Consider the following 17183-nt stretch of genomic DNA (forward strand, 5'->3'; position numbering starts at 1 on the left):
CATATGATCATCCAAGCCCCACCAGGAATGATCCTTGAGAGTAGAGCCAGGAATAAGCCCTGAGCACTACCAGATGTGGTCTGAAAATCAAACCAACCAACTAAAACTAAATATATTAAGGAGCTTCTGCACCTCAAAGAAAATGATGACCAGGATACAAAGACAGCCCATATACTGGGAGAAATTATTTGCCCACCACTCATCCAATAAATGGTTAATATCCAAGATATATAAAGCTCTGGTGGAAATTTACAAGAAAAAAACATCCAACCACATCAAAAATGGGGAGAAGAAATGAACAGAAACTTCCTCAAAGTAAAAATACAAATGACCAAAAATCATATGAAAGAATGCTCTATGTGAGTAATCACCAGTGAAACAATAATGAGACATCACCTCACACCACAGAGACTGGAATTCATCAAAAATAACAGCAACAATGAGTGTTGGCATGAATTCAGGGTTGGGGGGGAAGTGGCCTTCATTTACTGCTAATGGGAATGTCAACAGGTTCAGCCTTTTTGGGAAGACAATATGGCCATTTCTCAAAAAAACTAGGAATTGAGTTTCCATACAATCCAGCACTTCTACTCCCTGGAATTTACTCCAAGTGCCCAAAAATACAATGCAGAAAAGGTGTCTGCACTCCTATGTTCATTACAGTGCTATACAAAATAGTCAAAATCTGGAAACAACTCAAGTTCCCAAGAACAGATGACTGGATCAAAAAGCTAATATATATATATATATATATGTACATATATATATACATATATATATGAATGCTTACAAGCTACCGAGAGTATTCGATATGCCAAACACAGTAACAACAAAGTCTCCAATGGAGACGTTACTGGGCCCGCTCTAGCAAATCAACAATCAACGGGAGGGCCTTTACCTTTACCTTTACCTTACTGACTGTAAAGAAAAGATGAAGTCATGCAATTTGGTGGATTGATCTGGAGAGTATTGTGGTGAAACATGGTAGGGGAATAACTAAATCAATAAAAACAAAGAGCAGGAGAACTAGACTTAGGAGAACACTTGCTACTGCGGGGTGATGGGGAAGGAAGGTCAGGGAACAGACTCTAGGACAATGATAGAGGGATGTGGTCACTCTGGACCAAGACTAGGTGCTGAAGGACGGTAAAGTGGCATGCATGATTACTCATAGGGTTATCAGTAACAACATGGTAAACCACAGTGCCTAAAGATGTTGAGGGAAGGGCATAAAGGAGAAAAAAAGAAGTGCCTGATATGAGGCAGGCTGAGGACCAGGAAGAAAACTGGGGACACTGATGGGGCAAAGTGGCCATTGGTGAAGGGATTAGTGTTGAAACATTGTGCACCTGAAACTCAATCATGAATAACTGTGTAATTCATGGTGATTCAATTAAAATAATTTAAAAAAATAAATAAAATCAATTTAAATATAACCTGTCATTTTGGACCTGGATAGATGTACAGTGGAAAAGGTGCTGTCTTCTATGGCTGACTTGGGTTTGATCCCTTGCACTATGTTTCCTTGAGCAAAGCCAGGAGTGATCCCTGAGTACAGAGCCAGAACTAAACCCTGAGCATGCTAGATTTGTGCATCCCACTCCTCAAATCCTCTCCCCCAAAAAGAATCCATAAAACCTCCAAAACTGTCCTTTCAAGGTGCGTGACAAACCAGATCATCCTTCAAGGACTTTGAACCTATGAATTTATCTCAAGATAAGTATATAACACTAAAATCTGTATTATTCCTTAATTAAATTTATTTACTTTATATAATCTCATCATAATATCACGATATTTGTGCATGTATTTTGAACACAAAACAGTAAAGTTGCCTAATTGACCCTCATTTTCTTTTTTCCTTTTCTTCTATTTTTTTTAAGAATTCTTGGGCCATTCCCAGGTATCCTCAAAATTTAATGCACATGTTTTATTCTAACAATTCTAATTACTTGAACCAATACTACAATTACTCAAGCATACTGACAAAGATAATATATTTATAATAATATACACATTATATCATTGTTTTCTGTAGAAAATACTTGAAAGTACCTGAAATATACATCATTGGTAAATATTTAAATAAACAGGTATATTGTACTTTGGAATACTACACACAAGTTTTTAAAAGAAGGTGGTAGATCAATTTAACAATAAGGATACATTTATGTATTAAATAGGCAAACCTTGGTTTTTAACATTTTACATGAAAAACTTTCCTCTGGTAAACAGCTGTTAAAACTATAATGCAAAATATTTATAATTATTCTCTGCATCTTTGTCTTTACTGTCAATTCTCTCTTCACACATCCCACCCATTAAAAAGTCACAAAAAGCAAACAAAGGAAGATCTCTTTTTAAAAAGAGAAAGAGAAACAAAGATATGCCTAGAAAATGCCTGATTTAGACTATGTTCTTATCTTTGTTTTGTGGCAAAATATCAATTTTTCTATTTAACTCTTAATTTAACATTTTTTTCTTCAGATACATTCTTTTAATTTTATATTCCTTTAACCCTACTGGTGATGTTTGGTGATATTTTATTTCCTGTTTGCCTAGCTTGCATAATGGCATGATTTATTATTGAGACTAAGTATTCTCCATGATTTTGCAATTCAGATGTAAAACCTACACAAGGCTAATGAGATTGTACAGTAAGCTGGATGCTTGTCTTGCATGTGGCAGATCTAGGTTCCATCCCTATCCCCTTATGTCTCCCAAGCACTGTCAAGTGTGATCCCTGAGCACAGGGCCAAGAGTAAGCCCTGAGCACTGCTGAATCTAGCACCAAAACAAAACAAACAACACCCCAAGCAAAGTAAAAGTAAACTACAGAAGACATTAGTTATCTCTTGTAATTTATTTTTCTGGGTCTTAGCTCTTGCAATTTCTTACTTTTTATCTTTACATGTACTTGTATACAATCTGACAATGCTTACTTATAAACTTATGTTCTAATTCTAAATTATCATATGACAATTTATATAATGAACAAGAAATATAAGTACTGGCTATAAAGAGAAATCAGATTCCAAAGTGAGCAATTTTTTTAAATGTTGCAGATGCTTAAGCTTGTTTTATGTAAAATAATTTAGATTTCAGTTACAGGTTTATTCCCTAAATTTTGATCTGAAGCCTAAATTAATCTGCAAAATGTTCTTCCTTAGAAAAAGGAAGCTTATGGAGATTAGGGAACTAGTGATGTAGCTTCATGGTAAGTACTTGTTTTGTATGTGTGAGAGACCCTGGCACCTGTGTGTGTGTGTATGTGTGTGTGTGTGTGTGTAAAAAAGAAAAATACATTTTAATTTTGGAGGGAGGATGGTGTCATACCATACAGTGCTCAGGGGCTATTCCTGCTCTGTGCTTAGAAGTACACCGAGGAGTAAGGAGGACCATATGTCATGCTAGGAACTCAGCTAGATTGGATAATGCAAAATGAGCATCTTTCCAGCCCAAGTATAAACTTTTATTTATTTATTTATTTATTTTGAATGACTAAGGTCCAGGATTGTATCATACAGTGCTGTCTTTTTTGTGTACGTTTGTGAATTTTTGGACCAGACCATTACTTCACAGGGTTTACTCCTGGATCAGCACTCAAGGATCACTCATGACAGGGTTCAGAGGTACCATATGGATTACCAAGATTATACCCAGGTTGGCTGAGGAAAAAGTAATAAGCGCCCTGCCCAACTATCTCTCCAGCCTCCTTTAGCTGACTTCTAACATACGGCCATGAAGGAAACTTTAGGTCTCTCTAAGAAAGCTCAGCTTCCACAATATTCAATCTGCCAGTAGAAGAACTACAAATGGAAGAAATGTTTTATAAAACTTTACTGCTATTTTCTAAATGAAAAGGCATTATGCTAATAAGATGAAACAAAATCTAATGATAGTTATCCCCTTCTGCTCTAATAATTCAAATTCAGAAGCAGTCACCCGTCTTCTTAAGATGGGAAAAAAATTTTAAGCAAATAGAAAATAAGACTCTTCCATATAATTTTCAGTTTAAGCATTCCAACAAAGAAAGGAACAGGTGAAAACCTTACACCAGGAAAATATAGTAAGAAATTTTGTAATTTTTAAATTTTATTGTTTTAACTACTCATACTATTTTCTTCATTTTTTAAAATTGATTACCCCTTTCCTTCTAAAAGAATTGCATTTTTAGAAGTCAATGAAAAATGAAGACATTGTTGCAGCCAAGTAATAAAATATGTTAATAATGAGTAAAATTGTGGGAATTATTTCAAGATCTTAGTATTTTAGAACATTGGCCTCTTTTCACATTCTGTTTTCTCACGATTTCTTCAGGCCACATCCAGTGGTGCTCAAGGTTCACTTCTGACTCTGCTCCCAGGGATCACTTATGGTGGGGCTCAGAGGATCATCTGGAGTGTTAGAGATGAAACCCCACTCCGCCAAGTGCCTTACTAGCTGTACTGTTTTCTGGTCCCCTCACAAGGATTTTAAATCAGTGCTACCATTATTACTGAGAACAGTGAATGAGCGTTGCTACATTTTTAATTTAAATATAATTCAAATTTTAAATAGCTGATAGTCTGATATGACAGGTGAACCTGAAGTGAATTCTCTTAATGAATTATGAAGTAACTCTAGATATTATTTGTCATTTTTCTGGTTATTTAGATATTTATTTACAACCATTACTTGCCTTAGTGTATGTAAGTAAAGGTATATGAAAGGGAGGAAATGGTCTGTTGATCTGTATTAATCAAAGGTAGCATTTAAGAGAGGTGGGATTCCACATGTCTCAGTATATGAATGGTTGATACCACTTTCTCTTTCCTCTCCTTTCCTCCCTGGAAAACTTCTCTTTTCCTCCCCTCTCCTCCTCTCTTCTTTTCTCTTCACCTTTCCTCCAGATGTGGACCCAAACCATCTCCCCACAATAAAATAAAACAAATAACAAACCCAGACCTTGACAACTGGAAGATATGTATTCTATCTCAGGCCAACAACCATGGCCCATACTTGGATTTTTTTTTTTCCGCATTAGAAACTGCACTGTTTTTAGAGAAAATGTTGCTCTATGTGGGATAATCAAATTACTTAATAAATGAGAAGCAATTACTATTGATTTGTTTGCCTTAAGATAAAAGTTTTTTTCTTTGGGTTATTTCTACAAATTGAATTCTGATAACTTGAATATCATAAGAAGAACATTTTCTGTCCTTCAGTTTTTACACAGTTTGATAACTGACTTGTACTTTAGGTCTATTTTTCATATAAGTTTAAAGAAAATATATCGAAAGTTAGTGTTATCAGCAGGAATGGAAAATTTCAATTGCTGTTTTAGAAATAATAATCGGCTTTCATTTAACTATCATTCAGTGGAGCTGAGGGCAAAACAGATGTCTCCTATCTATAAAACCCACTGTTTCTCTCTGATAATTTTAATAATTTTAAAATAACATAATGAAAGAATTATATGAACCTGTATCTGTATGAAAGACTAAACGAGACAAGAAAGCTAACTTTATTTATTGGTCATCTTGTAGGGCTTGGATTTTCATACATCTGTCTAAAGCACTAGAATTTCCGTAAATCTGTTCCTAATGATTTATTTTTGTCCTGGATGGGGATGAAACGAGATATGACTTACGATTTTTTTTGTACTGAAGATACTTCCATGGTACTTCAAAATACAAGTAATACGGTAGCTCTCATTTAGCGCGTGAAGATTCACCTGCCTGTAGTGAAAACTGCAAAAGCCAAATGCTATTCCACCACAACGTGAAGGAAGAGTGACGAGAAAGGATTCAGACTGTGTCCGTTTTTTGCTAACTGAGCCACTTAAGCCACTTTCCCACTTTCTTGGCTTAAGTGGACTTTTCGTGATGCAACGAGGGGCCCAGGTGGTTTTCTGTGAGATGAGAAGGCCTATCAAGACGTTGCGCTATTCTACCCAACGCTTTGCGCCATGACCTCCACGTGGGTGTGCCCTGCACCTGCCTGCTGCGTGCCTTTCGTGGTGTCATTTTTGCAAACTCTGAGGAATTGGAGCTTTCCCGGGAAGCCACTTCTTCAGGGGAGCCCCCCTAAGTTATTGAAGGTAGGCCTACATTTCTTTAAAATAGCTCAAGTATTCAAACTCGGAAAGCAGCTACTGCGTAAGCAGCTTGACTTAAACTGACAAAAGCAAGGAAATTCTGAATCCATAATTCACCTTCCACCCCTTGACCTCACAAACCGCCATATTAGCGTGATCGCACCAAAATACCAGCTTGTGTTTACAGTTTCAGTCCTCCTGATGGCGGACGGGCGCGTGTACACGAGCACTCGCTCTGTGTGCACTGAATAGGATCACGATCCGGAGAGCTGAAAATGTAAACACAAGCTGGTATTATGGTGTGACTGGCGGTTTGTGGTTCTTTGTTTGAATACTTTAAAAATGGGCACCCTGGCAAGGACAAAAGAGGCAGAAAGCAGAACTGCTCTTAAATGGCTTCTCTCATCTTTGTCCCTCCTCAGGTAGACCCAAAATAGCTTGCCCACGTGAGGGGTCTCCCCTAACGGCTTGTGTTTTCCCTAGTTGGCTACACTTCAACGCAACTGTTTGGTATTCAAAGGCAGGCCATTAATACTTTGCGTTTGATCATTTTAAACAATTTTCTGCGTATTTGCAAGCACTATACTTCTCTAGTCATTACTTGTGTCAAAAGCTTCCGCGTTACAAATGTATGGCAATGTATGATTTGCTTATGCAAGAATCTGCCTTGTGTTAATAATTGCAGATTAGCAATGGTTCTTGTGCCCTGAGTGAAGATTGGCCTTAACGTAACACTACGAGGCAATATGTCTAACTACGTTCCTTGCTTATACTAGTTTTGCAATTTGATTTGAAAGTGCGCAGGTTGATCTTGAGGAACGTGTCAAGGATTGAAAAAAAAAAAGTCGAAAGCCTTTAATTTAGCCTAAGATCTACTAGATAGTTCTTTCATTTCCTCTGCAGTCCTTTATTATTTCTGTATCTTAAATGCTGAATAAGTTCTATCATTGGCTTTCCACTGTGAACTTTGATTCTGAAATACATTAGCTTGTAGAACAAAGAAATGGTTATATTATTTTAAGGAGGGAGAAAGGTTAATAGATACAATAAAACTGCACTGTAGCACTGTCCTCTCATTGTTCATCGAATTGCTCCAGTGGGCACCAGTAACGTCTCCATTGTGAGACTTGTTGTTACTGATTTTGGCATTTCAAATAGGCCACGGGAAGCTTGCCAGGCTCTGCTGAGCAGGCAAGATACTCTAGGTAGCTTGTGGGGCTCTCGGAGAGGGAAGGAGGAATTGAACCTGGGTTGGCCTCGTGCAAGGCAAACGCCCTACCCGCTCTGCCATCACTCCAGCCCTATAAAGGTTAAAAATGACATGACATTTGAAAGTTGCAATTCTGTTAAAAAAAAAGGTATATTAGTTCTGTTATTTAAAATCTACAAGGGCCAGGGAGATAGTACAGTGGATAGGGAGATTGCCTTGCACATAGCCTGCCTGGGTTTGATCCCTGGCACTGAATACAGTCTCCTATTTACAGAGCTGGGAATAAGAACAAAATAAAGTTTAAAAAATCATTGCAGGAAGTAACATCTAATGAGTTCCTTGTCCTTGCCCTAAGCTAGTGTTGCATTTAAGCCAACTTTAAGCAGTTAATGACTCAATTTACTCAAAAGGCAAAGGAAACTGTAGAAATTACCCTAGCTTCTAGAATGAGGACCTTCTGTCGTCAACATGTAGTCCTCAGTGTCTAGTCTTCATCTCCTCCCCAGAGTCTAGTTCCAGAGTCTCGTCCTTGGCATCTTCAACAATTCTCTCTTCACCAACTCTCCTATACGTCTTACAACCAGACCAGTCTGACTCTGTGTTTCTCATCTTTCAGCCTCTTTCTGTCCTCTCTAGTCTCTCTCTGGTCTTCCTCTTCATCTCATTTTTCAGTCTCTCTACAAGTCTTACTCCATTGTTTCCAGTCTTCAGTCTGTACATTAGTTTTTTTTAAAAAAATTACTCCCTTTGAAATTAGTTATACCAAAAACCAGCAGCCAAAGGAATAGTGAGTAGTTTGGCAAATTCCTTTCTCAAATAAAAATTATAAATTGATTTTACACCCACTGAAGCTGCCATTCACCATTGTAAACTTATTCCTGGCAACTGCTTCTTTTAGAACCCAATAAGTAATTGAAAAACGAAAGTCATTTACTCAATGCAATTGAGAAGTGGTTAATATATAGACATAAGCACAAACAACTCATGGTTGTAGACAGTTTTGATGTAGGCTGTTATTCTTAATAAAGGAGTAAAGGAGGTCTTAGTTGGGATTTTTTAATGAAATGCCACTCAAATGGAAGCAAGTGATTTCGGAAGTGTTGTCAGTCACTTTAGACTGAAAAGAAATAACAAGATACAGTTTTTAAGATATCAAATAATTTGCACTAAAAATACTTTACTATAGCACCTTGCCTTTGAATAGGCCAACAATCTGCCTTGTTTTTTAAAACTTATTGTACTTGATCACTTCACAAAACCACACAATTTGAATGACCTTTGTCATCTCATGTCTTGATTATCTCCTTCCATGTGAAATCCCTCCCTAAGATAGCGTGCAAGCATTTCACAAATTATAATAAAGGAACCACCCATATGTACATCAGTACTGACAGGCCTGCATCATCCTATTTTCACCTAAGATATGTTGAGGCTCAATTGAAAACTAAATTGTGGAATGAATAGATTTACTGGAAAAATGAGTTTGGCCTTATCTTACACACATGTTTTGAGAACAATGCAATGAAACTATTCTGTAGATTCAATATCTATGGTAATATTTTCAGATATATCAACAATTGCTGTGTAAAGAATTGACACAGTCACAAATTTTATCCTTAACATCTATTATGTTAGTTTATATAGTATGTATTTCATTTTCTATTCTGGAGAAAAAAATCCCCATGTTTTTGTAGCCTCAAGCTTTAGCTTTCAGTTTTTTTCAAATGCTTCATTTCAAACAGATGATTGCAATTTTGTAGGAAAGTTCAAAACATCTTGGAGCCTGCAAACATCCTTATTATTCCTCATAATTTGTACTGACTAATCCACTTTGTAATGTCATCACTTTTCTTAGCTACCTTATCCTATTACTATCTGTTAGTAACAAAAAAAAAAACCAGATAAACAAATGTGGCCTTTATCACTAGAAGGCCTTTAGCAAAATCGTCTTCTGGAAACCAGCTGGAAAGGTAATGTGGAAATATGAAAATCTGCAACAAGGACAGGAGAGATTGCCCAAAGAGCTATAACACCTGCTTTGCATGTGGAAGACCCAGCCCCTTTACAGGGATAGCCCTATCCGAACCTCAATTCTATCATTCCTAACAAAGTTAAAGATGGAGGGGACTGAGCAATAGTACAGTGAATAGGGCGCTGGCCTTGCATGCAGTTGACCTAGGTTTGATCTCCGACATCGCTTATGTTCCCCGAGGACCGCCAGGAGTAATCCCTGAGCATCACCAGCTGTACCCCAAAAAGCCAAAAAAGAAAGAAAAAGATGGAAAAGAAAATTGCAGTATGAATAATGGTGATAAATGTACAACAATGTAAATATGCTATTGCAATTGAACATAAAGTATAATTTAACTACACTTTATGTTTTAAATTGTGGATTTTATGATAACCTATATATTAACATTTTATATATGGTTATATACACACAGTGACATACATATTTATGTATATGTATAAAGGTCTAAGATAAATATGAGTGAAAAATCAGGAGCTGACTCTAAGAACCTTCTTAAACCACAGAAAAGCAGTTGTACTATAGGAAAACTAGAAAATTTGACTGAGAGAACAATTATGAAATAGAAACTGCAACTCACTAGAACAAATACTTAAGAATTGTTCTAAGTATTGTTCATTCAAACACAAATTATCATGAAAAGTTGTCAAAATTAATCTTAAAGGAAGACAAAGTTTATGAGATAAAGTTTTACCTGGCTGTTTTATTTTTCCAGGCTATTTTTTTAAGCCCAGAGACAAATTCATCGTTTATCTGTGTCACTATTTATAAAAATAAAATGAAATACAGTAAAAAGAAATGAAAATAACACTGCCTTAAATACTAATGAATTTTAAATAGTTGAAATTTTTAAAAAGTAAACTCTAAGTCATACTGTAGGGCCTACTTTCCCACTTTTTAATAGCTTGCTAAAAAAATTCAAACCTTGAAGTGCATGCAATTAGAAACATGCAACAGTGAGGCTAGGCTTAGTCACAGTACTATTTCAATGCAAGCTGCTGCTATTTTTGGTGTCCTACAGAGAAATAGAATTAGAATGTTCTAACCTCTGCTTATTCTGTAGGTGAGAGTATAAAGTTGTTTTAAAAATTGGGAGTGGGGAGTTCTTTCTAGCTAATTCTTTTTCATGTTTCATGTATTAGGTGATTATTTTACTATGATGTGAACAATTAAGGACAATTAATTTTTTATGCATAATCAGCTCCAAATCCTTCTGGATGGTTTGCAATGGATGCAGAATGTCTATGAGTATCAGAACATGGTGTCTGCCTGATATTCTGATTATTTTGCTGATGTTGTGCCCTAGTTAACTGCTTTTAAAGTTTTTTTCATAATACAAAATAGTGCTACATGACATAAATTTATAGAATCTCAAGATTGTATGAATTTTTAATTTATCTGGTTCAGGCATTTATCTGATTGCTTAAATCTCTTCAAGTACTTCTGCAGTCTTAAAATCAGTAATTCTAGTGATTGTATTGTTTATTTTTAATGAGGCATATAAAATTAAGAACAGGAAAACTAATAACCCAGAAATAAATTACTGTTTCCATCTGTAAAAGATACAAAAAATTGAAGATTATATGCAATGACCTATAAAATACTGTTTAGCACCTTACTAGAAATGCAGAACATACTAATAAATAGTTAAGTTTAAATTCGTTTACATCACACTCACTACTCCATATGTTTGAATTGTCTAGTGCTAGTTAATGTCATATAATAGTTTTAGTACCGGGTTGTCTTTTACATTAAAGCCACACAGATTAAAGTTGCTGACTCTAAGTATCATTACATTAATCTGATAAAGCATCAGTTCACAAAATAATTCCATATATCTTAGAGTCTTGTGGTGTCATTATATATATGAATACATGTTCATTTAATTAATCTTCCCATTCCTAATGCTAAAATCTTAGTAACAAATTGTGAAATCACCATAAGTTTTGTATCTTAGATGATCTCAATGAGTGTTTGCCTTCAAACATGCATGTTTGCTCTTCTACCACATTCATATCTCTTAACTGACTAGTTTTGATGAGTTAACAAAAACCTACGGCTACACCTAAAATATCCCACATGTCTATTTTTTAATTTAACATAAAGATATTCTTTTAAATATACACACAAACCTTTCTTCTGGTAAAACTGCATTCAACTAGGCTTTGAGCTTTTATTTTAAATGTTCTTAGAGATTTCTAATTCTATTATTATTATTAAAGCAATCTGAACATAAGCAGTTTTGTTGAAGATAAATTAAGTTAGATTATGATATGTGACTTAAAATTTCTTAAAGTAATTAGCAGCTCTGGTTTACCTGAAAGCTGTAGTTATCAGAGGCATGTAGCTTAATATCAGCTCATCTCTAATATCGATGTTATTTAAAGCCATACATTAAGAGTCATAAGCATCTGTAGTGACAGAAGAAGCATGAAGCAAAGTACTGAAAAACTGGAATAGAATTAATTGGTTTTGGTCTACCCACTTCAAATTAGAAAATAGCAACAGAAAAAAAATTAAACACTAAATGTATTCGTTAAGCAGGATCAGCAATCATGCTGCCCACACATGATCTGCAATTAATTTGTAAATAAGAAGATTCATCACCTGGAAGATAATAAACTCTAGTTTTATGGCCCAAAAGACTAGACAAGTAAAAACCACTAATGAATGTACTGTATAAACACAGGGGCAAGAATGCATGTTGGTTGAGCAAGTGAGGATAACAAGGAGACTCTGTTTTGTTATTAAAGTAGACCAAAAGATACATGACACATATCTGGAGATTTTTCTGAAGTGTTAACACTACTCAAAACAGGGTCACCCAAAAGGCATGGAAAAGTGTTACTACGAGGTAAGGAGGGCAAAAGTTGATTTTCAGAAAGAGCATAAAAAACAAGGATTAGTTTAAAAATAAATGGAGATAGTTACTTAATCTTAATTAATTTTTAATAATCACATATTACAAAGTCTTACTAAATTTTTAAAATTATTTTTGGTTTGTCAACCTTAGATTTCTACTATGTAGCCCCCAAATATTACTTATTGAAAAAATAAATATTAAAATTTTCAGTATTGTTCTCATTTGAAAAAGAGGCTGTGATATAAACACTAGTTTTCCCTTTATAAATTAACCATATAGTACACCTTAATATAAAACCCAAAGAAAGCACTAAGCTTTATATTCATTCAACTTCAAATTTCTTATGTGCCAACAAAGACATGTGAGAAATGTGAGAAATGTAAAAATCAAAGAATTGATTGGAATTCGTTTTAAAAGAAGAGTCCTTGTCTCTGCCTCAAACTGATGGAACACTTTCTATGAAAGTGGGGCTTTGGAATCTATACCCAGTAATAACAAAAGTTTTATTTGAATTGGATGCATATTAAAATTTAACACCAACTTTATTTTATTTTATTTTCTGTCAAGTGTAAGATCGGGGAGGAGCGGGCCACGGCCAACTCCTTGATGCGCAAGTTCATCGCCTATCAGTTCACAGACACGGTGAGTCGGGGCCAGGCCCAGAGGGGACGGTGTCAGGGCCCCCAGAGCCCCCCAGGCAGAGCAGCGCCTCAACCATCTCCCTCCCTTCCCTCCTTCAAAGCCGCCCTCTGCACTTGGCAGAGTGTCTGGGTCTCTGATTTCTGGAAGACAGTTTGAGGTTCTTTATTGGTTCATATTAAAGTCTTAAGGGGCTGGAGCGATAGCACAGCGGTAGGGCATTTGCCTTACAAGCAGCCAACATGGCCGACCCGAGTTCGATTCCTCTGCCCCTCTTGGAGAACCCGGCAAGCTACCGAGAGTATCTCGCCTGCCTGGCAAGCTCCCCGTGACGTATTCGATATGCCAGACACAGTAACAACAAAGTCTCCAATGGAGACATTACTGGGCCCGCTCGAGCAAATCGATGAACAATGGGAGGACCGTGATATTTTATTTTGCTTTTTGGGTCACACCCAGCGATGCTCAGGGGTTACTCCTGGCTCATGTAGTCAGGAATTGCTCCTGGCGGTGCTCGGGGGACCATATGGGATGCTGGGAATCGAACCTGGATCAGCCATGTTGGCTGCGTGTAAGGCAAACACCCTACCCGCTGTGCTATTGCTCCAGCCCCAACACCAACTTTATTTTTAATGTCTGTGTTTATCACAAATATCTTAAAAATTTTCTTTTAAAAAATAAAATTTTAATGGGCACCGGTGGAGGGATGGATACTAGAACATTGTATGACCAAAATGTAATCATGCAAGTTTATAAGTCTGTAACTGTATCTCACAGTGATTCATTAAAACAAAAAAAAAGTTAATAAAAAGAAAATAAAAAACAAAAATTTTAATTGCATGAACATATGGACTGGAGCGATAGCACAGCAGGTAGGGCTTTCTTTTGCCTTGCACGCGATGACCTAGGTTCGGTTTCTCCATGCCTCTCTAAGAGCCCAGCAAGCTACCAAGAATATCCTGCCCGCATGGCAGAGTCTGGCAAGCTCCCCTTGGTGTATTCGATATGCCAAAAACAGTAACAACAAGTCTCACTTCATGTTCCTGAAGCGAACAGACGCCATTGGGCTACACTAGCACATGACAGGGACAAATGGAGATGTTACTGGTGCCCATTTGAGCAAATCAATGAACAACAGGACGACAGTGCTACAGTACATGAAGATATTTCTGAAACATAAAAATTATGTCTGAAATTATACTAGATAAACATATCAGTGTTCTAATTCTCATTAAAAAGGAAAAACAAGTGAAAGGGAAGTTTTAGGGGGGTTGGACTCATCTGGGGGTGTAGACCTGAAGCAATGCTAGGGACTGAACTGGGGTTGGTCACATGCAAGGCAAGCAAGAATTATCACTTTGCCCCCGAGAAGCCTTAGTAGATTAGCATTAGAAGTTTTGAATGCTTTATAATTCAATTTTTAATGATACATTTTAATCACAAACAACAAACACTATCCTCCCGTTGTTCATCAATTTGCTCGAGCAGGCCCAGTAACATCTCCATTGTGAGACTTGTTGTTACTGTGTTTGGCATATTGAATACATCACAGGTAGCTTGCCAGGCTTTGCTGCGCGGGCAAGATACTCTTGGTAGCTTGCCGGACTCTCTGAGAGGGGCAGAGGAATCGAATCCGGCTCGGCCATGCAAGGCTGCATGCAAGGTAAACACCTTACTGCTGTGCTATCGCTCTAGCCATCAGTACATTAAAATATTTTACTTATCAAACGGCTTCAATTAAGGAATATCAACACTAAACATAAATGCCTAAAAGTCTTAATTAATTCCATGTTAATTCACAAATAGTACTTACATTTTATCTAATTCTAATAACTATCTCATTTATTTGATTAAAATACATTAGATGTAGCAATATTTCAAAATATTGGGAAAAGAAGTCATTTGTGCTAGCAGTTACTTTTAAGAAGAAATATATGATTAAAAGAAAAAATATGTTTATTTTTTTAAATAGGCCCTAAAATGAGATGCTATAGTAAGATACTGTAAAGAGTGTACTCAATAAACATAATTATTTTTGGAACATTTAACGTTAAGTACAATAATCTGTAGGCATACATCACTAACAACTTTTCCTTTTCCTTGCCTATTTTTTCATTGTAAATATTTATATCTACTGATCAGGTGTGGAAAGAACATTTTTGTAAAAGGGTCCTATCAAGTCACACAGATCTGCCTTTATTATGTTGCTTAACTGAAAACTTAGAAAATTAAGGCAATTTTCTTTCAAGAAAATATTCTGAGAAATGCATCATTGGGCCATTTCATCACTATGTAAATACCACGGTAGCACTGTCCTGTAGCACTGTCTTCCCATTGTTAATCGCTTTGCTTGAGCAGGCACCAGTAATGTTAGTCTTGTTGTTACTATTTTTGGCATATTGAGTTCTATGTAAATACCATAGAATATAATTTCACAAACCTAGATTGGTGTAGCCTCTTACACACAGAAGCTATGCAGAGTAGCTTGTTGAGGCTACAATAGTAAATAGAGTTCATTACTGACTCATTAGGAAAGCATAGCCACATTTTCTTGTATGACTGTAATTGATGTCCATGATTATATTAATCATTATTGAGGTTTCTATATTAATTTTTAGAAAGAGAAAAATGGGTAGCCCATTTTAGAAGAAGATTCATTTAGATTATTTAAAAGTAATTTTTTGTTTTGTTTCAGAGAGCCCGGCAAGCTACTGAGAGTATTCGATATGCCAGACACAGTAACAACAAAGTCTCCAATGGAGACGTTACTGGGCCCGCTCGAGCAAATCGATGATCAACGGGAGGGCCTTTACCTTTACCTTTGTTTTGTTTTGTTTTGTAATGCTAGGGATTGAAACCAGGGTCTCACACATGTGTAGCATGTGTTCTACCCTGGAGCCATGTCTCTAGATCCCAATCCTTGAAATCTACAGAAAATGAATCTCAGCCATCATGGGTATTTACAAGTGAGATATACCAGAAAGGCAAGAACTACTATCTCCCACTTCTCTCTGATGATGTTATAAGGAGCAGGTTTCACACATATGCTTGGTTGTGGAACTTGCACATTGGGTTGTGTCGCTTGATATTCCCTTGGTGCCTGCACACCGTTAGTTGTAAAATTCACTTGTAATGCTTGTCAGGGACCGTGTACATGCTAAGATGTGGGGGATTTGCACTCCTGGTCATGGTGCTTGTTGGGGGTCGCACCTTTTAGTTTCGATGCTTGCACATCTGGTTGCAGTGACCACACAGAGCTGCCAGAACCTCAATTTTCACTTTCAGGATGCACCGGGGACTGAATCTGTGGTCACATAATGTGTAGGCAGGCACTTTAGGTACGGAACTATCTCCCAGACCCCAGGGGGATAAGGCTTTTTCCGTATCGTTTGTAGTATAGAGCAGGTGTTAGTTAGGCATAGGCGCCATCTAGTGGCAAAGTGGAACTGGCTGCCTCCAGAACTTGAATTGAATACTTAACAATTTATGACACTGATATGCTCAAATACAAATGAAACTATTCCCAAAGTTAAATAGGAATTCCTTGTAAATCATCCACCATATTGGATTTGGATGCCTTGTAGAAAATGGAGAGTAAATAGAGTTTGGCGATATGTAGCCTTAGGGTTGAATTTCTTTTCTTCCAGTTTCTAGTTTTGTATGTATTTACAAAAATATTTTCTCCCTCTGAGCCACAATATTCCCTTCTATAAAGAGTAAAGTAAACCATATGTGACATTGCCTTGCTCTGGTAGGTATTTAGTTCCTTCAATCCTTTGACCCATTCATTACTATATAAAAGTAAATTTTCACTAGCAACTAGTTTCATTAGTTGACATTTCTAGTTTTGCTAGTTGATAATGAAAACTGAACAAATACCCAGGGTATTATTGTTGAACAAATACCCAGATATTATTGTTAATAGTATCTTATTAACAATAAGATATGTTTAGAAAATGAAGTATTTAAGATATTTTGAATAAAATATAGAATGGGAATGGATATATATAAAATGGCAAAGAGCGAGCAAAAAGGCTTATACTTTATAAATATAAATGAGACCAGAGATGTGGTTCAGTTGGCAGAGTACATGCCCTGCATGTGCAAAGCTCTAGGTGTAATCCCCAGCACTGCCTGATCTTTAGGCACGACAGAGATTTGGGGTTCCCTGAGCATCACTGGGAATGGGCCCCTTAAACAAACAAAAAAAATGTAAAGGTATTTTAAAGTTGAAATAAACACACTATATTTGTGTTAACTTGAAAAGTAAAAAAGAAATCTGTATAGAATCATGTCATAAATATTTGTTCTTTATTTTATTTTTTACTTTTTGGGTCATACCCAGCGTTTTAGGGATTATCCT

The sequence above is a fragment of the Sorex fumeus genome, unplaced genomic scaffold, assembly GCF_029834395.1.
Source record: "Sorex fumeus unplaced genomic scaffold, SorFum_2.1 ptg000009l, whole genome shotgun sequence".
In the NCBI taxonomy this organism is placed as follows: domain Eukaryota; kingdom Metazoa; phylum Chordata; class Mammalia; order Eulipotyphla; family Soricidae; genus Sorex; species Sorex fumeus.